Source organism: Epinephelus lanceolatus, chromosome 2 (genome assembly GCF_041903045.1).
Source record: "Epinephelus lanceolatus isolate andai-2023 chromosome 2, ASM4190304v1, whole genome shotgun sequence".
NCBI lineage: Eukaryota > Metazoa > Chordata > Actinopteri > Perciformes > Serranidae > Epinephelus > Epinephelus lanceolatus.
In genome coordinates, this window is record NC_135735.1 from 49,150,379 (window position 1) to 49,166,352 (window position 15,974).

The 15,974-nt window shown below is 43.8% G+C and overlaps 1 protein-coding gene across 1 annotated transcript in view; it reads left to right on the forward strand.

Moving 5' to 3' along the window:
• The first annotated feature begins 15,665 nt into the window (after positions 1-15,665).
• The window catches only part of ctxnd1 (cortexin domain containing 1), a 28,525-nt gene continuing 28,216 nt past the window's right edge, over positions 15,666-15,974 (forward strand). The window contains exon 1 of the mRNA XM_033617642.2: positions 15,666-15,740. The gene's annotated coding sequence lies outside the window, so the exon portion shown is untranslated. The remainder of the gene's footprint in view (positions 15,741-15,974) is intronic.

Consider the following 15,974-nt stretch of genomic DNA (forward strand, 5'->3'; position numbering starts at 1 on the left):
TGCCTACCTTAGTGTGTTGGGTCACTGCCAACCCCATCCTCCTGATTTTATGCATCCACAGCACAGGCTGGTATTTTTTAGAAGGTGGAGGAAGCTCAAATTGCTGTTGTATCAACCTGAATTTGAGCAAAGTGGAACACAGCAATGACCATTAGAGCCACTCACAGTTCTCAGAAACTTGTAAAACACATACATTGCACTTCGCATTTATTTTTGTTTGTGTTGAGTGGCTCTGACTGAGATGGGAAGGAAAGCGGAATCTAGTATGCCGCCCTGTGGCAGAACTGGCTGCATTACTGTACTTGTACACAAAGTCTATTTATCTTTGTGTTGTCCAGGTGTTTCACTGTCAACAGTGTTAACCTGGAAATAACCTTGAAATACCAATGTTGTCACAAGCCATGTTTCCATCAGTCTGTTTAGATGCGCATCTAGAAGTATCGCATCAGAAAATTATGATGGAAATGCCAAAATTCGAATTAAAATCCCCCAGGTTTTGGTTGATTCGAAAAAATGTGTAAGCAAAATGGGGGATGGAAACAGTTATGTTCGAATTAAGTCTGACGTAGCGCACCTCTCTCCATGGTGATAGCCACACTCCGGGTCAGGAAGGCGGTAATGCATTTACAAGCTGGTTGCCAACCGCCAGAAAACGCAGAGGAAGAAGAACGCGAGACTTGTTTTGCTTCCGGTTCTGCAGAAAACTCGCCAACTCACCAAAGTCCATACATTTAATGGAAACACACAGGATTCGTATTTCTTTTAATGCGCATTTCCCAATGATTCAAATCACTTTTGGATGGAAACATAGCTATTGTCTGCTTCTCTCCCTCACCTGCTCCTGGTAAATTTCCATTCACCTGCACAGTCAGCCAGCCATGTCCCCCTCATCAAGACAGCTCCTCTCACCTGTGCACGCAGCTGCTTCTCATCAGCACTCCCTGCATATAGGCAGCTGCTGCCTTTCCCTCAGTGCCAGATTGTTCTTTGACTTCATGCAAGACATGCCAGCATTCACTCTTGGCTTGATTTCCTGGTATCAACCCTGCCTCCATCGTCTCTGCCTTGGTAATCACCTCAGCCTTCTGACCCCAACTCTGAGTCCAGCCTGCTCCCTTCCTGGTTGTCGTCTGCTCGGCTCTGTGGCTGCATGGTGCTCCACCAATCTTACTTATGTTGGGGTCAACATATAGTTACCTCACATGGCGGCACCAAATATGTTGGGGTCAACACACTAGGTTTCACACGGAGGCACCAAATATGTTGGGATTTAATTGGCTATCGGAAATAATTAATAATTATTAATAATAATTAATAATTATGTTAAATAATGTGACTTAATTAACATAAAATCACCTCGTGGGGCACCATTCCCGTAAAGGGAAAAATGATAGCCAGTTAAAGATATCAGTCTCATAAAATATGTTAAACTATTAATTTGGAGTTTGATTAATAATTAAATTAATGACAACAACCAAAATTAACAGTAACGCCTGAAGGATTTCGGAGTTCTTGAGGCAGCAGAGGTTGACTATTCATTCACCCTTGTGCAACATTAAACAGACAGCAGGCATGATTCCAAAGAATTATATTTATTCACAAATTAGCAAAGCTAACCAAAACACACAAATTCTAACTAACTATATACAAGCTTGGTGTGTGTGTGTGTGTGTGTGTGTGTGTGTGTGTGTGTGTGTGTGTGTGTGTGTGTGTGTGTGTGTGTGTGTGAGAGAGGGAGAGAGAAAGAAGAGAAAGACAAAGGCGGGTGTGGTGATCAAGGAGCCGTCTGGCCTACAAAGCAAAATGGCTGACAACAGAGAACTACCAAAATGGCCTAATCAAGGCTGCTTCAGTTTCGGGGGAGGTGTTTGTCTGACCGTGTGGTCAGGACAAAGACAAAGGAAAAGAAGCGGGAACTTTGAAATGCTTGTTTGGGTGTAGCTCTGTTGAAAGCCTGTTTGTTAATGAGTCTATGTCAATGTGATGTGTGTTGCAAACGGTCTGGATTAGTGCAGAGATTGTTTAGTTGTGTGCAAGAATCTGTTTGTGAACAGTATTAGCAAACTAAACACTTAGCTTTGGCGAAGCCAACTAATCAATGACCTAACTGCCAACAATCACAACAATAACTCAATGAACAGCATCAAATCACATACAACAAATCAGACAGTCTTGCTTAGCCTGTAAAGCTGTGATAAGCTATGCCCAGTTGTTACATTACCGATCCTTGAGTAGATAGGAGAAAGAGCCACTTGGTGGTGCGCTGCTTTGTTAGCCAGCAGAAGAAGGCTGGGAAGATGTGGTTTCAGCTGCAGTCTTTGTTGTGTCCTTTGTTCCAAAGGTTCTGATCCGAGGAAGCCAGTTGCTCGGGGTCCTTGCAGAGTTAGATGCTGGGTGCTAACTCACTTCGTTCCTTGTTGCTGGAACGCTAGTTGCAAACCTTGTGTTTGCAGCAGAGTCTGTGATCAGTTGCCCTCCCTTTAGTGGTTTGGGCTATGGAGCCAGGGTCTAGGCCTCTGCCGGAGAGCGGTGTGCAGCTGCTACAGCAGCTGGAGTAAGAAGAGGGAGAGAGATCTGAAGGGAGCAAACCTTGTACAGATGCCTGTGACATCACAGAGTCACATGTCACTGTAAAAGTACTGTCCAATTAAGTTGTGGGACTTGAGTCTCACTGAGGTGTGAGGTGAGATCTCCTGTGGAGATGGTTGTCGCATAGCCCTCTTTGTTTGAAGACAAAGAGCATGCAGAGGAAAAAGCCCTTAAATTGTCCAGTGATGATTTTACCAAATGATAAACCATCTGTGGTCCTGTGAATCCCAGCACTTACCTCAGCTCTCCTGGTTCAGCTAGCTACTTCACTCCACTACCAGCCTCACAAGAAACCCACTTGCACTCACGATACAGTCCTCAGCTCTCCTGGTTCAGCTAGCTACTTCAGTCTTCACTCCACTAGCAGCCTCACGAGAAACCCACCTGCACTCATGATACAGTCCTCAGCTCTCAGAGTGCTCTCAAGTGTTGACTGCCTGCTCTCGTCTCACTCACTCACCGCTGAAACTATAAGCAAGTTAAACCCAAAGTCCCCAGAACTGTTGCATATTTGTGTGAGCAATAAAGGTCAATACCAACTGTCTGCCTGCCTCAGTGTGCTGCATTTGGGTCTGCACTCGACCTTTTCATTTCATTTTCATTTATTTATTTAAAGCAAAGTGCACATTAATCAACATTTCTGTAAATGTGCCAGTGTTAGCTAGCAGGCTAATTTTCAACTGTAGTCCTTTGGCAAGATGTTAAGCTAGGCACATGATGGCTAAAAAATAAAAACAAATTAAAGAATACACACAGCAACAGATAACAACAGTATAAGATGATGCCAATAGATTGGCTCCATTAAAACATATAACCATACAACCATTCATACAAACCACCATGGGTTAGACAGGACAGCTACAACAATACATAGCAACAGACAAACATGCACTCAGATTAAATATTATCAAAGGTGTTCACATTTTTGATTGCTTAAAAACCAGTACTTAAGACAGTGGGTGAATGTATGATGGGAGGTGCAATTTTTAATCTCCACTGGCAATTGGTTCCATAATTTAGAGGCTCTCACAGAGAAACATAATTAACCAAAGGAGCTGGACCTAAGAGGAACTACACAGTCCCCTCTTAGGGCAGACCTTGTGGTTCTGCTGATGGATTTTTTGTGCTGTATAAAAGTGCAGAGTGGTGGGGAAGCCTTGCCATTGATAATCTTAAAAATTAGGCATGCATCGGTGTATTTTAAAATATCTTCCCAGCTGAGCAAGTTATATTTGTCAAGGATGTAACAGTGGTGGTAAAGCTTGGGTTTTCTGTCCAAAATTTTAAGTTCTTGTTTGTGAAGTGATAAGATAGGCCTTAATGTTGTGCTATTCACCTGGGTCCAGCTCGCCATACAGTATGTTAAGTGGGGAATGATCATTGCATTCATATAGAGCTTTGCTACAGGTGTTGTCAAACAGTTCCTTATATATCTAAAGTTGGCTAGATTGTATTTAGTTATTTGCATTACCTTTCTGTGAGATAGTTTAGCTCGAGTGTCAAGGAAGGTGGTAGGTAGGCAGACTCAGCAGACTTCTTGGCTCCACCAAAGTGTAAATTTATTTACAGTGCTCGCCATTACACGTGCAAATTAGGCAAAAACAAACAAAAACCCAAACAAAATGCCAAGCAAATAACTGAGGAAAATTAACTCATAATAAAACAAATAAAAGGGCACGTGTTCACAGCAGCACAGCCTCTCCTCTCCCCTTGAGCTCAAACCTCCACTGCCTTTATATAGAGGGACTGACTAACCCTTAGACTGCCTCAGCCCCTACCAAACAAAAGGAGGTTGCAATACAAGTAACCTTAACACAAGGAAATCAAATAAACACCTAGGATTAACTTACAAGCACATTTGCATCACTAAATGAACTACTACAAGTAAATAATCCTAACAGGTTACTTTAAACTGCACTAAAAAAACAAAAGAAATATTCCTACAAAAAGAAAACCCCTCCACTTAGTTCAGCCCAATGATGTCATTGATGACATCACTAAAACTATAAAGGACAGGAAGTGCTGGGCGGCGGCCTTTCAAACAATCCTGCATGGTGGGTCTGAACAAAGGAACAGAGGTAAGTACAGACAAATGAACAAACAATTCCACTAAGTTCAGACCTGAAACACAATAAAAGTAACTGAAACCAACTTATGACTGTGTGTTTGTTTTAATTTACTCATGTGCATTGATGTTAACTGTAACATAAGAACACAAACAAACCCGGGATAGTAAGTGGTGTAATGTTACGAAACCAATAGTAAATTATAGCAAAATAAACGTATGTAAAAGTAATATGGTATACTGTGTACAATGAGCATGTAAGGGACAAGTGGTGAGTGAAGGTGCATTCTCACCCACTTCGTCACACTTTCTCATTTGGTTTTTGAAGGATAGAGTAGTGTCAAGGATAATACTTAGATATTTAAAATGTGTAACTGTTTGAATGACCTCCCCAGACACATAGACCTTGGGTTCACAGTGAGATACAGTGTTAGTCTTGCTAAGAACATACAGACTGTCTTCTTCACATAGAGATACAACTGCAAGTCAGCAAGCCATTTATGTACATGTACCACTGTATCACTGAGTTTGGCAGCAGCTTGGGCTTTGGTTTTTGCATGAACATACATTACTGTATCATCAGGATAAATCTGAACTTCACATCCAGTGCATACTGATGGCAGGTCATTTATATAAAGGCTGAACAGAATAGGGCCCAGGATAGATCCCTGGGGTACACCCAGTTCATTCCTCAGGGGTGGTGATGTCTCACCACTAACCCTTACACACTGAACTCTATTTGACAGATATGATCTCATCCAGTCAATTACACTGGTTGAGAAATTAAAATAAGACATTTTATGAATGAGTATTTGATGAATGACAGTGTCTGTCAATTGCCCAGCCACACATTTTTCAGAGATCTTAGATATGACAGGTAAAATACTAATCGGCCTGTAGTTATTCATATCAGTTGTGTCCCCTGATTTATAGACTGGCATGACAATGGCTGACTTCCAGTCCTTTGGGAATTTCCCCTCCTTAAAAGAAGTGTTAATGATTTTAGTAACTGGCCTTGTGAAGGAGGCAGCATGTTTCTTTACAAACATAGAATCCTGTCCAAATATGTCTTTTGATTTGGAATTTTTAATAGAAGTAATTATAGACTTAACTTTGGATTCAGAAATCTCTGTCAGAGCAAAGACTGGCTGTGTAATATCAATTGATGATGAGTATAGTGGACCACTTCGGGGACTATGTACAGTCAGCCTCACAGAATTTACAAAATGGCTATTAAAAACAGTCGCTATTTCTGCTGGTCCCTTATACAGGGTTCCATTGTCTTTGATCTCCAGCTGCTTTGTTACTTTATTATGTCCTTTCCCTGTTAGTTTATGCAGACAGTCCCAAATTTGTTTATGATTTCCCTTAGCGTCATGTATGAGATTAACAAAGAAGTTAGATTTAGCACAGTACAATCTGGCCAGACATGGACCCAGCATACACTTCCTCACCGCAGGTCCTCCTGGAGAGAGTGGAGACGCAGCTCCAACAACACAAGGTGCTGCTAGCTTCCACCACAGCTGATGTCCGGCTAGCAGCAGTTAATCAGGAACAGACATTCTCGGCATGTGCCGCCCAGATCCAGCAGCTCACCACAGTACTAGCCCAGTCCACCACTCTGCCATCCTCCCCTGCTCCATCTTCGCCTCACCCACTCTTACACCAGCTCCATCTGCATCCACGCCAGAACCTTGTGGGGGGGTCCCAGAATGTTGCGCCGGGGATGCTGAGGGCTGCAATCCATTTATCATGAACTGTTCAATCCTCTTCACCCTGCAGCCCCACACCTTTGCCTCTGAAGACGCCAAGGTGGCGTTCACCATCAACCACCTGAAGGGCCATGCTCAGCTATGGTAAACAGTGAAGTGGGAACGTCCTACACCAGCTTGCTCATCCCTCCAGGTGTTAGGGGTGCCATCACAGGCCTGATGCCTCCGGCGGCCTCCTGGATCTGAGCCAAGGGTCCCTCTCTGTGGTCGACTACTCCATCAATTTCGGCACCCAGGCCTGGCTCAGTGAGTGGAACCAGGCTGCCCAGTGCGACGCCTTCCTGATGGGTCTCTCTGTCTATGTAAAGGAGGAGCTGGTTTCCTATGACCTGCCCACCTCCCTGGATGGCATTATAGAGTTGGCTTCCCGCATTGATTGCTGCATCCAAGCCAGACAGAGGGAGACGCCGTCACCTGCCCTGACGATCCCCTTGACCAGCCAGTCCCAGAGAGTCTGAGCCCATGCAGGTTAGCCGTAACAGCCTCACCTCAGAATTAATGTGAATTAATGATATCACCTCCTGTTGTTTGTAACCCAATACATCTGCTTTCAGAACGTTTTATTATGAACCTTAAAGCCATGGTCTAGTTTAGAAAGATGATGAGAAAGATTTGAAAAAAAGCATCCCCAGCCTGAGTGTGTCAACATCACGCAGCTAGTGCAGCTAACTCAGGTGAGGCAGCTAACGCAGCTAGCCCAGCATATTATAACAACAAATAGCACGCAAATCAGCTCAACTGCCCTCATCTTACCATCCTTGGTGTTCCCATGAAATCCGACAACAGGAGCAGGGATGCGCCGAAGCTCCACAGTGGGCTAGCAGCTCCAGGGAGGCTAACAACAACAGCGCCCCGCCCACCGTCCACCTGGAGCGGGGATGCGCCGAAGCTCCACAGTGAGCTAGCAGCTCCAGGGAGGCTAACAACAGCTGAAGTGAAGCTACGGTTTTGACCGCTTCTGTCTCTCCGCCATTACGTCTTCTTTGTTGTTGAACGGGCTGCTGACTGACGAGCATAGATTCGGCATAATGAAAAGAATCGATAAGTGAATCGTTAAGCATAAAGGCTAATGATGTCGATGAATTGGACCAGTTGGAACCGGTTCTTAACAGGAACCGGTTCTCGATTCCCATCCCTAATCCACACACAGTCCCTCCCTCTCTCATACTCCACACACATCCACACAGTCTCTCCCTCTCTCATACGCTCTCCACACAGTCTCTCCGTCTCTCATACTCCACACACATCCACACACAGTCTCTCCTCTCTCCACACACAGTCTGTCCCTCTCTCATACTCTCTCCGCACACATCCACACAGTCTCTCCCACTCTCATACTTTCTCCACACAGTCTCTCCCACTCTCATACTTTCTCCACACACAGTCTCTCCCTCTCTCATACTCTCTCCACACAGTCTCTCCCTCTCTCATACTCTCTCCTCACAGTCTCTCCCTCTCTCATACTCTCTCCACAGTCTCTCTCTCTCATACTCTCTCCACACAATCTCTCCCTCTCTCATACTCCACACACATCCACACAGTCCCCCTCTCTCTAACACAGTCTCTCCCTCCCTCTCTCTCTATTCCCCTTTTCTGTCTTCTCTCTTCCCAAAATATAACTACAATACTTAACAATAGCATGTGTCATAATAACAGAGTATGAAATGTTTTTGTCTTACTGATGCTTCTTTTTGCCTCAGTGGGACTTCTGGCACTCCTTGTGTACCGTGCTTTGCATTGAAATGCCGCTTGAGATTTGAAACTTTGAAATGTCCCAACGGTGTCTGGCATATCAGACAGAACGGCTTTCCATTATGTTCAACAAAGAAAAAATCACTCTCCCACTCTGCTAAAAATGTCCTTTGTTCGTCTTCATACTTTCGCTTAGCCAAGCATTTCTTTCCTGCCATTTTTTGTTGTTGCCACCGCGCTTTCGTCCTGTATTCCTCCCGAACTCCACGCGCTCTCACCTGCCCATGTGCACTCCTCTCTCTCTCACTCACCCCTGCCGTCTTCCAGGCCCTGGTCAATGATGTGCTCCGAGACATGCTTAACAAGTTTGTTCCTCTACAAATGATAGACGCTTATTTCATGTTGCAAATCTCACTCAGTTAATCAATGAACCTACTAAAGTCGATCCTCGGTCTTCATTTTTATTAGATTGGATACTCCTTACAAATCCTTAAAGGATAATTAAATCTGGTATAATGTCTGACTGCTTTAGTGATCATTGTTTTATATATTGTGTCTGGAAAATTAAAATTCCCCGATCTCCCCCTAAGTACATTCAATTTAGGCAGTGTAAAAAGATGAACATAGACTTCTTCATTCATGATCTAATCAATATTAATTGGGACAGATTTGAATTAATTCCCTATGTTGATGATGCTAGGACTTCTTCTGTTGTGAAGTGGCTAATGTCATAAATAAACATGCTCCCATGAGAACCATTAGAGTTAAAGGTTCACATTTACCCTGGATCAACTCCGATCTTATAATTCTTCTTGCCCAGGCCAAACTCCTCAATGGTTAACAGCATGTACTTCCACTCCACCTGATCAAATGCCTTGTGTGCATCAAGTGCGAGGACTCCACGTTTTGACTCATTTTGTTTACTATATACAATGTTTAATAATCTACAAACATTAAAGAAAGGAAAATCTTCTGGGAATAAAACCGACCTGGTCTGGGTGTATTATGGTTGATATATGCTTATTCAGTCTATTAGCTAAGATTTTGGTGAACACCTTTAAGTCACTACAAAGGGGGGCTATAGGTTGATATAGTGACAGGTCAGTCTCTTCTTTTTCCTTTTTCAAAATTAAAGAAATATTTGCTGTATATAAAGACTGGTAATTTTTTGTTTTTAATTGACTCTTTATACATTCTTAGGAGAAGAGGGGCCACGTCATTTGCATATGCCTTGTAAAACTCTATACCAAGGCCATCAGAGCCAGCTGCCTTACCATTTGGGAATTCTTTTATTGCCGTGAGGATTTCCTGTAACGATATTTCTGTATTAAGCTCATCTCATGCATTTGAATCTAGTTTGGGAAGTGGCAGAGAGTGCAAAAATTGAAGGGTATCTTCTTTTGCCAGATTTTGAGAATTATATAATTTCCTGAAACTGTCATTAATTTGAAAAGGGTCCACAACTAGAGAGCCTGAAGGAGCTTTAATCTTATGAATGGCCCTACTGGCTGGGGCACCCCTCTACTGTCGTGACAGCAAGGGTCCAGGTTTACCACCCGATTCGAACTGCTTATGTCTAACTTTCAGGAGCAGAATGCAAACTTATTTAGAACTATGCTATTATATTCATGTTTCAGTTTTACAATATCCTTAAGTAAGTATGAAGATGGAGCTGTTCTGTACTGCTTTTCAAGCAAGATGAGTTGCTTCTCTAATTCTAACAGCCTGTTTCTCCTTTGCTTTTTTGTATAGCTTCATATGATATCACAAATCCTCTTTTTACTACTTTAAAAGCTCCCCACAAAGCTGAGCCTGAAACATCCCCTGTATCATTGAAAGCCACATATTCCTTAATAAAAACTGAACATTTTTCAAAAAATATTTCATCATTCAGTAAGTTAGGGTTAAACTGCCAATTGTAATGGGCCTTTTTCCATCCAGCATTGATGCCAATAGTAACAGGACTATGATCTGAGATTAAGATATTGTGATATTTTGATGAAGAGATGGCTGGTGCCAATCTAGAGTCAATTAAAAAGTAGTCAATTCTTGTATAGGTGCTGTGAACTTGGGGAATAAAAGGAATATTCTTTTTCAGTGGGATGCTGAATTCTCCAGATATCAACAAGTTTAAGAGATTTCATCAAATTGTTGAGTACAACAATGGAGTCTGAAGGATTGATCGGGCGTGAGGAAGATCGATCCATAAATGTATCTAAAATAGCTACAGTTAAAGTCTCCACCAACCACGAATGAGTTGGTTGTGGATAAATCAGGAATAAGACTGAAAACACCACGGAAGAAGCCTGGTTTGTCAAAATTTGGTGCATATATATTAGTACATATAGGGTTACATTAAGTGTCAGAATAGTGCCAGTCATCATTATGAAGCGACCATTTGGGTCAGTTTTGGTGCATATGTGTCGACAAGGAATGTTCTTTTTAATTAATATGGCTACACCACGTGCTCTAGCTGAAAAAGTTGACTGAAACATATGCCCTATCCAGCTGCATCTCAGTTTCAGGGCCTCTGTATGTTTAATATGTGTCTCCTATAGGAACATAATATCAGAATGAAGGCACGTGAGAAAATACTTTACCTCTTTTAGCTGGGTCGTTTAAACCTCTAACATTCCAAGAACGTAGATTGATCATATTATTTACATTAGAACTGTTAATAATAATAATAATAATAATACATTTTATTTGTAACACACTTTACATAAAAAACAAATCTCAAAGTGCTACAGAAGGCAGTGCAGATCAGTCAATCAATCAATTTTATTTATAAAGCCCAATATCACAAATCACAATTTGCCTCACAGGGCTTTACAGCATATGACATCCCTCTGTCCTTAAGACCCTCGCAGCAGATAAGGAAAAACTCCCCAAAAAACCCTTCAGTGGGGGAAAAATCGGTAGAAACCTCAGGAAGAGCAACTGAGGAGGGATCCCTCTTCCAGGACGGACAGCTGTGCAGTAGATGTCGTACAGAACAGATCAGCATGACAGATACGCTATGTTATGCTATGCTGTTGTTAGGACCACTCATGATACCTCCACACAACAAAAATGCAGGATACTATGGTAGACAAATAAGGTATTGTGAGTACAGTACATACGACTAAAACAAAAAAAAAAACTATACCCTCCCCTCCCTATTCCCGCTTTCCCAAATAAAGGGGAATAATGAGCTAGCTCATACGGCAAGCTGTCACCCTCGCTCCCCGCAGGGCTGCCTTGTCTTTTGAGTCTGTCTTCTGCTTTTAACCATCACTGAGACCTTTATGAGTTACTTGCCAGCGTCAGTACGGGTAAAAAGTGAGCATCTATTATCTAAAATTAACGAGGGTGGAAGAGCGGAGTAAAAAACACGACCTACTCCATGGCCTGCTCACTAGTGTAGGGATTTAAATTCGGGCTTCACACAGAGGCACCAAATATGTTGTGGTAAACAATATTAGGGCATCACACGGAGGCACCAATTATGTTGTAAACATAAATTAGGGCTTCACGTGGAGGTACCAATTATGTCAGGGTCAATTGGCTATTGGAAATAATTAATAATTATTAATAATAATTATGTTAAATAATGTGACTTAATTAACATTAAATCACCTCGTGGGGCACCATTCCCATAAAGGGAAAATGATAGCCAGTTAAAGATATCAGTCTCATGAAATATACTAAACTATTAATTTGGAGTTTTGATTAATAATTAAATTAATGACAATAACCAAAATTAACAGTAAAGCCTGAAGGATTTCGGAGTTCTTGAGGCAGCAGAGGTTGACTGTTCATTTACTCTTGTGCAACATTAAACAGACAGCAGGTATGATTCCAAAGAATTATATTTATATATGTATTCCCAAACTAGCAAAGCAAACGAAAACACACAAATTCTAACTATATACAAGCTTGGTGTGTGTATATATGTGTGTGTGTGTGTGTGTGTGTGTGTGTGTGTGTGTGAGGGAGAGAGAGAGAGAGAGAGAGAGAGAGACAAAGGCTGGTGTGGTGATCAAAGAGCCATTTGGCCTACAAAACAAAATGGCTGACAACAGAGAACTACAAGATGGTCGAATCAGGTCGGGGGAGGTGTTTGTCCGACCGTGTGGTCAGGACTAAGACAAAGGAAAAGAAGCGGGAACTTTGAGATGCCTGTTTGGGTGTAGCTCTGTTGAAAGCCTATTTGTTTATGAGTCTATGTGAATGTGATTTGTGTTGCAAACAGTCTGGATTAGTGCAGAGATTGTTTAGTTGTGTGCAAGAATCTGTTGTGAACAGTATTAGCAAACTAAACACTTAGCTTTGGCAAATCCAACTAATCAATGACCTAACTGCCAACAATCACAACAATAACTCAATGAACAGCATCAAATCACATACAACAAATCAGACAGTCTTGCTTAGCCTGTAAAGCTGTGATAAGCTATGCCCAGTTGTTACTTTACCGATCCTTGAGTGGATGGGAGAAAGAGTCATTTGGTGGTGTACTGCTTTGTTAGTCAGCAGAAGAAGGCTGGGAAGAGCTGTGATTCCAGCTGCAGTTTTTACTGTGTCCTTACTCCAAAGGTTCTGATCCGAGGAAGCCAGTCGCTCGGGGTCCTTGCAGAGTTAGATGCTGGATGCTAACTCACTTAGTTCCTTGTTGCTGGAAAGCTAGTTGCAAACCTTGTCCTTGCAGGTCTAACTTCTCTGGTTCAGGTTTGCCTCAGCCTTGAGCGTGGGCAAGTCATGGTCCAAGAAAAAGAGAGTCTGTGAGCAATTGCCCCACCTTTGATGGTTCAGGGCAAGGAGCAAGGGCCTGAGCATCTGGGCTGTTCCAGGCCCAGCAGGAAAGAGGTGTGGGCTGCTCCACAGTTCCCGAGTAAGACAGCAGGACTGTCTGAAGGGAGCAGACCTTCTACAGATGCCTGTGACATCACAGAGTCACATGTCACTGTAAAAGTCCAGTTTAATCAAGTTGTGAGACTTGTGTCTCACTGAGGTGTGAGGTGAGACATCCTGGAGATGCCGCCTCCGACCAGAAGCTGCACCCCTGCGCCTTCTTCTCCAGATGCCTGACCCCGACTGAGAGGAATTATGACATCGGAACAGGGAGCTTCTGGCCGTCAGGCTGGCTTTGGAGGAGTGGTGCCATTGGCTTGAGGGGACCAAGCTACTGTTCTTGGTGTGGACCGACCACAAGAACCTTGAGTACATCCAGTCCGCCAAAAGACTGAACTCCCACCAGGCTTGGTGGTCATTGTTCTCTTATCGGCTGGGGTACTGCAATATCAAGCCCAATGCCCTGTCCGGCAGTTTAAGAAGAATGAGGGAGATGCAGTTGACCCTGACACCATTCTGCCGTCCTCCCGGCTGGTTGCCACACTTACCTGGGAGGTGGAGGAGAGAGTCAGGGCTGCCACTCAAGATCAGCCAGGGCCCAGCTCCTGCCTTCCTGACCGCCTGTTCGTCCCGCCTGGTCTCCGGTCTGAAGTTCTCCATTGGGCCCACAGTTCTCGGCTTATTTGTCATCCAGGTATCCAGCATACCAAGGAGGTCATCCAACAGTACTTTTGGTGGGCCTCCCTGGATGAGGACACCCGGGAGTTTGTCAATGCCTGCGGTCTCCAACTGGGGCCCCAGTTTGCCTCTATCTTCTGGATAGAGTTCTGCTCACTCCTGGGGGCCACCGTTCCTCGGGATTCCACCCTCAATCCAATGGCCAGAATGAGCACATGAACCAGGAAATGGAAACAACCCTCCTCTGCATGACATCACATCACCTGTCATTCTGGTCCAAACAGCTCCTGTGGTTAGAATATGCCCATAATACCCTGACCAGCTCTGCCACAGCCCTCCTTCCCTTTCAATACGCCTATGGGTTCCAGCTGCTCCTGTTGAGAGAGCCCTTGAGAGAGAGGCCTCCTGCCCATCCATCCAGGCTTTCATCCACCATTGCCACAGGACCTGGACCCGAGCCAGAGCTGTCCTCCTCCGAGCCGCAGGTCACTATGCCACTGCATCCAACCACCACTGCTCCAAGGCTCCGGAGTACCAGCCTGGACAGACGGTCTGGCTCTCTACCCATGATCTTCCCCTGCAGGTGGAGTCCAAGAAGCTTGCTCCCCAGTTCATCGGCCCTTTTGAGATCATCATCATCATCAGAAGGTCATAAACCCTGCAGCTGTTCGGCTCAAGCTCCCCAGATTCATGTGCATTCATCTCACATTCCATGTTTCCAAGGTAAAGCCAGTCCAAGAGAACGCCCTGGTCCCTGCTGCTCCACCTCCTCCCAGACTCATTGACGGGGGTGCTTACTCAGCCCGCCGTCTCCTGCGGTCCTGCCGGCGCGGGAGAGACCTCCAGTACTTGGTGGACTGGGAGGGCTACAGTCCTGAGGAGAGGTCCTGAGTCCCTGCAAGGCACATCTTGGACCCCTGCCTCATCCGGGAGTTTCACCAGTGCCACCGTGATCAGCCGTCCAGAACCAGCCCATCCTCTAGACCGCAGACACTGCCCTCCCAGCCACCCCTCCTGTCTGAATCCTCTCACGGTCCTCCTGGTTCTCGTCTGCTTGGCTCTGTTGCTGCATGGTGCTACGCCAATCCTACTTACCTCAGCTCTCCAGGTTCAGCTATCTACTTCAGTCTTCACTCCACTATCAGCCTCACGAGAAAGCCACCTGCACTCTCAGCACAGTCCCCAGCTCTCAGACTGCTCTCAAGTGTTGAATGCCTGCATTCGTCACACTGCTTAAACTACAATCAAGCTAAACCCAAAGACCCCAGAACTGTTGCATATTTGTGTGAGCAATAAACGTCATTACCAACTGTCTGCCTGCCTCAGTGTGCTGAATTTGGTCTGCACTTGACCCTTGACAAATGTGGGTGCAAGGCACTTTTATCCAAAAACAGATTTTAAAATTATACGATGCTTTGTAGATATCAGGGGTGTAAATCACCAGTTTCCTCAAGATGTATCAATTCTTTGGACAATGATATGATATTTGCTGATATCACAAAGTCTGATACGATTTCAATAAAATGCAATTCAAGGGCCTGCGATCGATATGAGGTGATATTATATGCCCATTTAACATAATATGTTACAGAAGAAGCTGCCACCCCTTTCTTTTTTACTTTTGGTCATAAAAGAAAAGAAAACCATAAATAATATAAATAACTGTAACTGCTTAAGTGCAGCAAAGTTTATACTGACTCCACTAACACATATAAAACAGCACATGGGATAAGTTAACCTTCAGTCTTTCTGCCAGAAAGTCCTCTCTGAAAGAAATCATTTCATTTTAACCCAAACCATCATCTATTTCATAAGACTTCAGAGCTATCTGGCTTTAAACCCTGAAGACAAACTTCTCCCAACAGCCATAAAAGATGGACTGTTAAAAAGGCCAATGCCTCATGTAATCTCTTGTTTTTGGTTAGCAGTTCTCTTATTTGTTAACACAGCTGTCAGTCAGTTATCACAGTCAACCAATCACGTTGCACTCCTAGCTGTCTGTCCCCGCCCACCGCTGCTGCCATTTCTTATCTTAATCACAGAGACACAGACGGCCTTTCGCAGTCATCAGGAGTGCAGAAAGTTTCCTAAAGTGTTGTGCGTGCATGAAAACTGTGAGTAGTCAACTGTGGACATTGTGTGCAATGTGACTGCAGCTTTATGTCATGTAACATGCAGGATTTGCAGTTATTAGTGATAGTCACGTTTTTGCTAGCTTGATTGTGATGTTAGCTCTATTGTAATGTTGATTGCATGCTGATGGCTGCTACTGCTAACATTAGGTGTAAATGGGACTGGTAATTGCTGTATGTGGGTCCTATTAAGTGAAGTTTTATTTGTTAGTTCAT